Source organism: Elephantulus edwardii, unplaced genomic scaffold (assembly GCF_000299155.1).
Source record: "Elephantulus edwardii isolate Elephantulus edwardi_28Jun2011 unplaced genomic scaffold, EleEdw1.0 scaffold00006, whole genome shotgun sequence".
NCBI classification, from domain to species: Eukaryota; Metazoa; Chordata; class Mammalia; order Macroscelidea; family Macroscelididae; genus Elephantulus; species Elephantulus edwardii.
Window position 1 is genome coordinate 27,536,278 of NW_006399756.1, and position 10,594 is coordinate 27,546,871.

The following is a 10,594-nucleotide window of genomic DNA, read 5'->3' on the forward strand; positions in this document are numbered from 1 at the left end:
TAAAGAATGAATTCCAGAACTCATAGGTGTGTGTACCAACCGCTGACTTTTCAGTTAGCAGTCCAACCCAATCCATTGCACCACCAGGGCTCTGCCCAATATTAACTACCCTTTATTGCAAGTATTTTATTGTAAAGGAGCCATGCATGAGCCCAGCAGAAATAGCTGTTGAATATTGAGCTGATTCTGAAATCTTAACCAATTTTCCAAAACCTCCAATCTGTGGGTTCTGGGTTTAACCATCTTGCTGGCAGAGCTCCTTTCTTATGCACATATAGCATTAACACGTTAAAAGCAAAGATGTTGTCTGGTACTGTTGAGAAATGACCCATAGCTGACCCTCCATAGGGTTTTCAAAGGTCAGGGGAGAGGAGATTGTCCATCTCCTGAGGAGTTGCTGGTAATTTTTTTGGGTTGGCAACACAGTTAACCATAAAGTTTTGGGCCTACTTCATTTACATTTCTATGCCCCTACTAACCTGGGCCAGATGACTTCACCCGGATCTGTGTTATGCGAATATCCTGAGTATTCTGGTCTTGTATAAGATGAAGACATGAGATTGCTACCCATATGAAAAAGTCTCTCTTATCGAAGAAACCGGGAAACCAAATGTATTAAATTCAAAATAAGTACTATTTTCTCTACATTGCACATGATTCCATCAAGCCCCAAAGAGTTGGAGTAATTTGGAAAAATCACGTAACAAGTTAAAGTGCCAGGATGCAAGTCCAGCTATTCAAGTCAGAGACATTTTGGCATTTGCCAGAGGAAGGCTTCTGAGCTACAGTTAATGTTTTCTATTTGATCTAATTTTAAAGATTAAATGGACCATGTCTATGATGCCTGTTGTCATTTGTTGCCCTCAAGTTGATTACAATCATGATAATCCCATGCATGTCAGGGGAGAACTGTGCTCCATGCCATTGTCAAGATTGTGAGTTTTCAGAAGCTGATCTTCAGGCCTCTCCGCTAAGGCACCTTTGAATGGACTTGAACTTGTAGCTTTCTAGTTACCGAGCACTTGTGCCACTCAGGAATTCTATGTGATATCCAGAACATATAAATAAACCCACTGTCACTGAGTCAACTCCAACTCATAGTGATGCCCATAGGGTTTCCAAAGTGACATCTGTACCCAAGTGGACTGCCATGCTTTTCTCCTTCAAAGCAGCTGGTGAGTTCAAACCCGTGGCCTTTTGGTTAGCAGCTGAGTGCTTAAACCACTGGACCAACAGAACTCCTACATCATAAATGCTGTTAGCAGAAACAACTGAGTTGGAACTGACCCATAGCTGACCCTCTAGCAAATTTCCAGAGGCAGTGAATAGTGATGAAGGAGATTGCCCATCTTTCCCTGCAGAACAGCTGGTGGATTCAAACCAGTACCTTTGTGCTGTGTTGGCAGGGTGCATATCCTTCCTACAAAGGTGCTAGAGCTCCCTACATCATAAACGGAGGAAGAATGCCACAGTTGCCCCCAGGCCTGATCCCTCCTTGAAGAAACCTGTTAATGTCTTTCTCCTGATGAGGCTATGGGCCTGTTCACAAATGCTCACACCCAAGATCACTGACAGGACTCCCGACCCCCAATTCTGTGACAATAAATAGTCCTTGGTTATTTTTATTTCCACTTAGAAAATGTCTTGCAATGCACACCTATGTTTATTGCTGCTTTGTTCACAATAGCCAAGAGTTGGAAACAACCCAAGTGCCCATCAAAAAACAAATAGAGAAGCTCTGGTATATTCACACAATGGAATACTATGTATAATGGAATATCATGCAGCATTGAAAAACAAGGAACTCATGAAATATTACACAAAATAGGTGACCATGGAGGACATTATGCTGAGTGAAATATCTCAGTCACAAAAGGACAAATACTGCATAATGCCACTGTTCTAAAACAGGACTGACATCAGGTTTAGGGGGGAACTAAGAAAAGTGGGGATAAATAATGTACACTGCATTGAAATAGATGAGGGAGAGAACCGTTGTTTTGTTTTGTTTTTTTTTAGAACCGTTTTAAAAGGACATATGATTAGGTATTATTTGCGTAAACAAGAGTCCAGAATAAGAGCTGCATAGTGAAGTGGTCTGGAGGGAGGATTATATAACAATGAAAGGTTTGGGTTTTTTTTTCCCTTTGGCCCAGTGGACAGAAAGTGATGCTACCAAGCCAAAGGCGGGCCTGTCTTTCATTGTTTTTGTTCAAACATTCCTCTAGGTCGTATAGCCCTGGTGTGTCCACTTGCCATACAGAGGTAACTTGTGGTCGCTATGAGGCTGAACACTGTGACAATGATGTGTCAAATGCGTTAATGGCTGGTTACCCATCACGGATAGTGTTGGTTGGAGCTCCCCAATTAAAACAATCTTGGAAGGAGGAGTGGCATCCCCTTCCATAATAGCTTGCCTCCGGAAACCCTATGGACCTGGAGATAGGATGAAAGACACACAAGTGTTGAGGACTTTCCTTCAAAGGGTCGCTATGAGTCGCCTGACTCGATGGCACTTAACAACAACAAAGAGAAAAGCAAACTGGGGAGAGGGGTAGGCACAGAGGGAAATTATGCAACAACGAATGACTGGAAATCCAAGTTCTCTAAAAACTTTCATAAAAATCTCAATAAAAATAAAGGAATAAGAAACCAGGCCAAAAAAAAAAGGGTCTTACAAATGTTTAATCAAGGAAATTAAATGCTAAACTACAGGGTGTGATCACAAGACTGAAATATGACACTGGTGTCTTTTTTTTTCTTTATAATTTTATTACTTTTCGTGTATCCTGTCAAATTGGCTCTGACTGGTACAGGAGGAGATTGCCCCTCCTTCTCCAGCAGAGCATCTGGTGGATTCAAACAGCATACCTCTGGGATTTCAATGCAACTTCTTGCTACTAGGCCACCAGAGCTCCCTTGAAACTGATGTCTTAAGACTATATAAGATAAAGTTTAAAGAGAGGTGGTCAAGAAAAAGATTGAGTAGTGGTGCTGGAGAAGAGTATTGAATGTACCATGGACTGCTAGGAGAACAGGCTCGTCCAAGAGAGCATGAAACCAGGTTTCTCTTTTAAGCAAGGATTTTAAAACTTGGTCTGACTCACTTTGGGCATGTTGCAAGGAGGGACCAGTCATTGGAGAGGGACATCAGGCTTAGAAGGGTGGAGAGAGAGCACAAGAGAGGAAGACCCCGGATGAGATGGATTGACTCAGTGATTTGGGCATTGGGGGTAGGTGTGTCAGAAACAATGAGGTTAGCTCAAGATAGAGCAGGGTTCAGAGCCCTTGTCCATAAGGTTGCTATGAGTGGCACACAACAACAAGTAGTGGTTCACAAGTCCAGGGCCTTGTCCACAACACAATAGAACCACCACACTTTTTTGTGTGTGTATATAATGTAGTGATATTTGCTTTCTAATAAATATTGGCAATTTATATCTGGGGGGCAGGAATCAGCCCCCACTGAAAACTCTATAGAGCACAATTCCACTCTGACATATATGGGGTCGCTATGTGTCAGAACCACTCAACAGCACCTGGTTTTTAATTTTGGGAGAAGTGTGCCTCTTATTAACCAAGCAGCCATGGCAACTAAAACTTGGGGCCCCAGCTGTGAAAATAGGTACATACACACCATCAATCTTAATGTTTTTGCAAAGTAACCTGACAGTCCGGGACAGCATGGTCCATTGCTTCAGGTCTACACAACAAAATCATCGATCACTGACATAAAAAACATTCCAAAGGCTGTAGTTCCAAGGGTTAGTCATGGTTTAAGATTCCCTGGGAGATGGCAAGGAACAACTAGCCACAGCTGCTATGTTAACTAACCATTTCACCCTGGAAACTTTAATGAAAAGTCCACTTTTACCCCAGTGATTTGAAATGCCTCTTAGTGGTAAGGAATTGTGCTATCAATCCAAAGGGATGTTATTTTAATCTCCCAGCTGCTTCGTGAGAGAAATATAGGCAATTTCTTCCCATGCAGTTTGTTGCCAGAGACATTTAATTGCAAGGGAAGAAATTTTCCGTCATTCTCCCACAGAGCAACTGGTGGATTCGAACTGCATGCCTTTGACATTGCAGCACAGTTTCTTATCACTATTCGCTGCCTCTGAAAACCCTCAGAGGGTCAGCTATGGGTTAGTTCCAACTCTGTACTACTACAACATATGTACTCACACTTATTTTTGGATTTTTCTCTTATATTTCTGGTTTGTTTTACACCAACAAGCTTTATATTTTATGTCTAGTAGGGGAGCAATGGTGGCCTAGTGGCAAGAAGCTTCTAATCTACCAACTGCTCTGTGGGAAAAGGATGTGCAATCTCTTCCCATAGCTTTTCTTTTGAAGCGTATACTGGTTATCCTAGACTGTTTTGTTTTGGGGTGGTTTATTTTTATTATAGATTTAGGTATCAATTTGTCAATTGTATAAAACAAAGCTTTTCTTCTCCCTGGCTTTTAAACATGGGAGTTCTTAAAAGCTAGATCCAGGATACTGTCCTCACTCTGAATTTTAATCCATGCCACACAATGTCTATGGGCTTCCCCCCCCCATTTTTTATTATTAATTTCAATGAAAATTTACAGAGACTTTGGATTTCCATTCATTCAGTGTTGCACTTTTCTCCCCTCCCAACCCTCCCCGTCTATGGCTTTTTAAAATGCCAGTGACTGTCATACTTTCATCTCTACCCAACATCTCTCTCCTAAACCACTGTCTAAGCAGGAGCTGATACTTCAGCACAGGAAGAATTTCTTCTTCCTCAAAGTAACCTCAGTTTTGCTCTAAGGCCTTTCAATGGATTGAATGAGGTCCACTTATACAATCACAAATTATCTCCCTTACTTAAAATCCACTGACTAAATTTACAACTGCAAAGTACCTTCACTTCAATGCCTACTTTGAGTCTGTTGCCAGAAGGCACTAGTCTTAGGGGGAAAAAAAGACCTGCTGGGAACAGTAGAGGGTCAGTAAAAGGGAGGAAGATCCTCAATGTCACAGTGATTGCAACAATGGGATTGGACACTGCAGAGATTGTGAGAATGCTCCCAGATAGGACAAGGTTTCCATCCGCTGTTCACAGGGTTGCTAAGACTCAAAGTCATTAACTCAGAGGCACCTAATAAATAACACAGCCTAGCAGCCTAGTCCCTCTGCATTCAGTTAGCCTTTTGGATAGCAGTGCAGCTTGTAATGAATACATAGTTGATGATGTTAAAAGGCTGCTGGTTCAAATCTACCAGCTGCTCCATGGAAGAAAGATAGGTTGTCTCGTCCTGTAAAGATTTAGTTTGCAGGATAACCACGAGTTGGAGTCAGCTCTGGTCCCTGGGTGGAGCAAATCTTTGTGCTTTACTATTAACCTAAAAGCTGCAGCAGCCTAGGGAAAAAAAAGGCACAGCAATGGCACAGAGTACAGTTAAGAAACCCCTGTGGAGGAGTAAAGCGCCCTCTGTAGGGCGTGTGTGTGATTGCCATGACTGAGGACCAACTTGATGGGAACAAGCTTGGGCTTTGGGTTTTATAGCCTAGCCGAGCTAACCTAGGAAACTATCACACTATAAGACTTACAGAGCCTGCAAATACTCTCTCTAGCAACTACACTGTCACTACTTCAGTCAGTGGCAGCAGCAAAAAATTAGTGTTTACTCAGTTTGCCAGTTTCGCACAGATGCAATTCTTTTTTTTTTTTTTTTTTTTTTTTTACAGATGCAATTCTTGATTAGAGTTACAGGCTTTTTTTTTAAAAGGGGATTTTCAAGATCTCACATTTGCTACATAAAATGAGTCTTACAAAAATAGAGTGGTGAGCATGCATATGACAGTACTGATCTCTGGTAACATCACAAGAAGGAAGTGTCCTGTCCCCCTACGCCCTAACCCTTAGCACAGACAGAACAAAGACAATTCTTACTGGATCACGTATGTCCCACTTGCCACACCTTCCTATAATTCCAGCACTAGCGCTCCCTCTCACAATACTATTGTTTTTGATAGTTGATTGCAGTGCCCCACAGACAATATTCAGGATCATATGCTGTTACTGTATTTTGGTTTTGGGGGAAGTAATAGGTCACAATTTAGATCTGAAACACTAAGGCTATGATTCTTCAATCAGAACAGTCTCTTCTCAGGTCTGCTCAAAAGCAGACCTTTCAGGCTTGGCCTCTGCCCTGCTTGGGTAAGGGTAACAAAGTTCTTTTTTTTTTTTGTTCTGCCGATTGGGTGCCTGTGAGCCTCGGCCTAAAGGAGTGTAGGTCTAGGCCCAGGGGTTGGCAGACTTAGCTCCCTTGGAAAGTGCCCAAAGGCACCCTTTTCACTAGCAAGTACTCAGTGTTATGGATCTGTGAGCCAGGAGCCCCTAACTCTGTCCCACATTATCTGTGGTTCTGTCTGCACCACTGCCATGTCTGTTTCTCCAGTGCCACAGCCGTCCCCTCCTGGTTCATACAGAGATCTCAAGCCTCAAGGACATGCTACTCTCTCTGGCTCTTTCCTCTTGATACTGGAGGGATCGCTATGTTCTACCTCTAAGCCTGCTCAACTCAAGCCTGGCCTGATGACAAACCAATCAATACTTACATCAGTGTTCTCTTCATCTCATTTGCATGTTTACATCCAAAAGGTGCCATTTACCTTATTTGTAACATTGTTGTTGTTGATGATTGTCATTGAGTCGAGATCGACTCATAGTGACTGTATGAATAAAAGGCCTGAAGCCTCTCTATAACTATTATCACTTATCAAAGTTCATAGTTTCCAGAGGCATGTTGTTTAGGAAGTGGATGCCACTCCTGCGTCTAAAATGTTTGTAACATTAGCAAACTAACTAATGTTCTTGTTGTTCTGTACCGTAGAGTTGGAACTAACTCATAGCTGACCCCCCTGGTGGGTTTTCAGAGGCAGTCAAATACACAAGAGGAGACTGTTCATCCTTCATAGGAGCTGGTGGCCTTGAACTGCATAGTCACATCTGCATAGTCTTACCTAGGGAACTCTCTTCCCATGTGATTTACTCCTATGGTCAGTTCTGACTCAACAGTACTTAACAACAACTCAGTCTTGCGGTGAGAGTTACACAAAAAATGACTGAAAAATAAATTACTGAATAAGGAATAGTTCTAATGTTGTACACTTCAAAATTATGCAAATACGATGCACTATAAACATACTTCTGTCAGGTAGTTCTTACAATGATGAAAAGTTAAAAGCTATGACCTCTAAGTAGTTATAAGGAGGTCCTTACAAAGGTCTAGCCATGTGTATCCTACACCTCTATATCTCTCTTTCAATGTTTCTAACATCATTGAATTGTAGTTATGGTAATCTTAATTGTGGTTATCTTTACTCAACTATGGTTATGTTTACTGAGCCAAGTGGTTTGGTAATTATGTAAAGATGTAATCATCTCCCACCATGTGATCTGATGTGACCAGTAAGTCAGTTGTTAGTGGTTTAAGGTGGTTTGCAACACTCTGACTCGGGTTAATGCCCTGATCCTAGGTAAAAGGGCTTTCCCTGGGGTGGGGGAATTTTTTAATCTTACAAGAGACAGAAGGAGAGAGAAGTAAGCAAAAGAGGAGAGACCTTAGTATCATCAAGAAGAGCTGGGAGCAGAACGCATACTTTGAAACCCAGGGTTCCTGGGCTGAGAACATCCCATATATAGAGGAAAACTGATGCTTATATGCATGGAAAACTACAGGGGACATGGGATATTGAAAGGAGATGAGGTCCTTCCATCAGAGACAGTAGAGAGAAAGCCTCCACTTTGACGTTGGTCTTCTAGCCTCCTAAAGTGTGAGGAAATAAATTTCTATTTGTTAAAGCCATCTATTTGTGGTAATCTGTACTGTACCACAGGGTAACTAAAATGCTAGATAACTAAGACACATTCTCATCCACCACTCTTTAAACAACCTGGTCCACTTTCCATCCTCTCCCCTGAGGTACCTACACCACCCCATGTAGAAGGAGAGGTTCTCTGTCCATTGCTTCTTGAGTCTTGCAAATATCAATGTCTCAGGCTTGATCAGACTCTGTGGACTGTAGAATAGAGAAGTAGGCTTTGGTCAAGGAGCAGTTGTTGTAGTTGTTATGTGCTGTTGAGAACCTATTCAGAGCTGGCCTTCCAGCAAGTTTTCAGAAGCAGCAAATTATAAGGGAAGAAACTAACCTTGGAGTGGCTGGTGGGTTTGTACAATATGCCATTCAGATTGCAGCACAAGTTCTTACCACTAGTTCACCAGATCTCCCAAGGAGCAGTGTTGTTGTTGTTGTTGTTATGTGCCGTAGAGTCATTTGCGACTCATAGCGACCCCATGTACAACAGCCCTAAACCGTGTTCTATCCTGTGCCAATCTCATTGCCTCTGACACACCCACCCCGATTACCCCAGTCACTGAATCAATCCACCTCATAGAGGGTCTTCCCCTCCTGCGCTGTCCCTCTACTCCACCCAGCATGATGTCCCTCTCTAAAGACCTGTCTCTCCTTACAACATGTCCAAAGTATGTCAGACAAAGCCCCAGAATCCTTGCCTCCAAGGAGCAACCTGGTTTAACCCTCTCTAGGATGAATCTGTTTGTTTTCTTGGCAGTCCATGGTACATTCAATACTCTTCTCCAGCACCACAGCTCAAAGGCGTCCATTCTCCTTCTATCCTCCCTAGTCATTGTCCAACTCTCTGATGTTGTTGTTAGGTGCCAATAAATCAAGTACAATTCGCAGCGACGCTGTGAACAGATCTGAACTTTGTCCTATCCTGTGCCATCGTCACAATCTCTGACATACTGGAGCCCATTGCTGCAGTCATCATGTCAATCTACCTGGTTGAAGGTCTTCCTCCCCTTTGCTGCCCTCCACCTTTTCAAATATGATGTCCTTCTCCAAAGAATAGTCTCTCCTAGCAACATGCATTAGATATATACCAAGAGGTACAAGGAGTAGTAGATGTACCAAATCTAGCTTCATTTTCTGCAAACAAGAATGGACTGAATTAGTCACTGAGTGAATATTTGATTTGAGGGATTTGGTTTCCTAACCAGTTCCCTAGGAAATAAGCACAAGCCTCAAAACTAAACCCATCGCGTTAGAGTTGATTTCAATTCATGCTGATCCCAGGTGTCAGAGTAGAAGCTCCCTCTGGTTTTCTGGACTGTAATCTTTACAAAAGGTGATTGCCAGTGTTTTCTTCCGCAGTTCTACTACAGGGGTTCAGATTGCCAACTTTTAGGTTAGTAATCAAATACACACTGCACCACTCACGAACCATTTGAGGAATAAGTACATCATCTCCACATTAGAACTCATTTTACTCAATGACAACATGTGCTTGTCTTAAACATAATTTTTAATGCTCTTTTTGCATTCAACATTTTCTAGTGGTGAAGAGCACTGAACTCTCAATTGTAGGAATCACAACATTAGCCAGGCATTAGGTAAGTAGCAAGAGAGCTCTAGTGGCCTAGTGGCAAGAAGCTGCGCTGCAATCCCCAAGGCACTCTGAGCAATCTCCTCCCCTGCTTATAACCGCCTTTGAAAACCCACCAGAGGTCAGTTAAGGGTCGGCTCCTACTTGATAGTACATAACAAGGTAATTAAGCAAGAATAAACTTACCCACTCCAAATCTTTCACTTAATAAAACTGGGGAGGAGGAAGGTGTGAGAGGATTTCAGTTCCTGCTACAATCACTCCTTCACTCACTTTCCCACTCATTACCACGAAGAAGTTAGAATCCACTCGAAGCTGATGAGGAAACAGCACGAGAAGAGATTGAGAGCCACACAGGTGTATTGAAACCCGATAAAGAAGTGTGGTTACTGGGTGATCAGCGTAACTCCCTACAGACTACTGTCACCAGAGCTACCCTCCTGCCACAGTAGATTCTCAATAAATGTTAAGTGTAAATAACTGTTTTTCCTATGTAACGGAATCATGGAAAATCTACGAAGATCCGATTTCCATCTTGTGGCAATACGATCTGATTCTCTAGGTTTTCAGAGGCAGTTAATTGCCTTTGATGGGAAGAGATTGCCCTTCTCTCTCCTGGGTGCGGCTGGTGGATTGGAACTTTACGCCTTTGGGTTGTCAAGGCAACTCCTTACCACTGAGCTAACAAAGTTCCCTAATACAAGATATAAATCCCCAAAATAACTTTAGCTTTTTCAAAATAGACACTTCATATTTCCTAATGAGAATGATCTTAGATGAAAGTGATTTTCCCACAGAAGTGCAAAATTGATACTCAAATTGAAATCAGTGTTATTCATAATGCAGCATCACTGTAGCACCTAGTTCAGTGCTACTGCAAAAAGATTCGTGCAGACGAAATGTTGGCTGCAAAGGTAATAATTTTCTTAAAAGACTCAATGGGAAAAAGAAGTGAAGTTCCTTTAAGGAGGTGAGGTTCCTTTAAGAAGGTGAGGCCCGCGCGCCCCGCCCAGGGTACTTGAACTACGCCACGGATTAAGGTGAGGGACCTTGAACTACATTTCCCAGCGGGCCTTGCAGGCCTCCGCGCCTGCGAACTGGCAGCGAAGGGCGGCCCGCCGAACTCGCGCGCTACCCCTCCACCTAACCTCG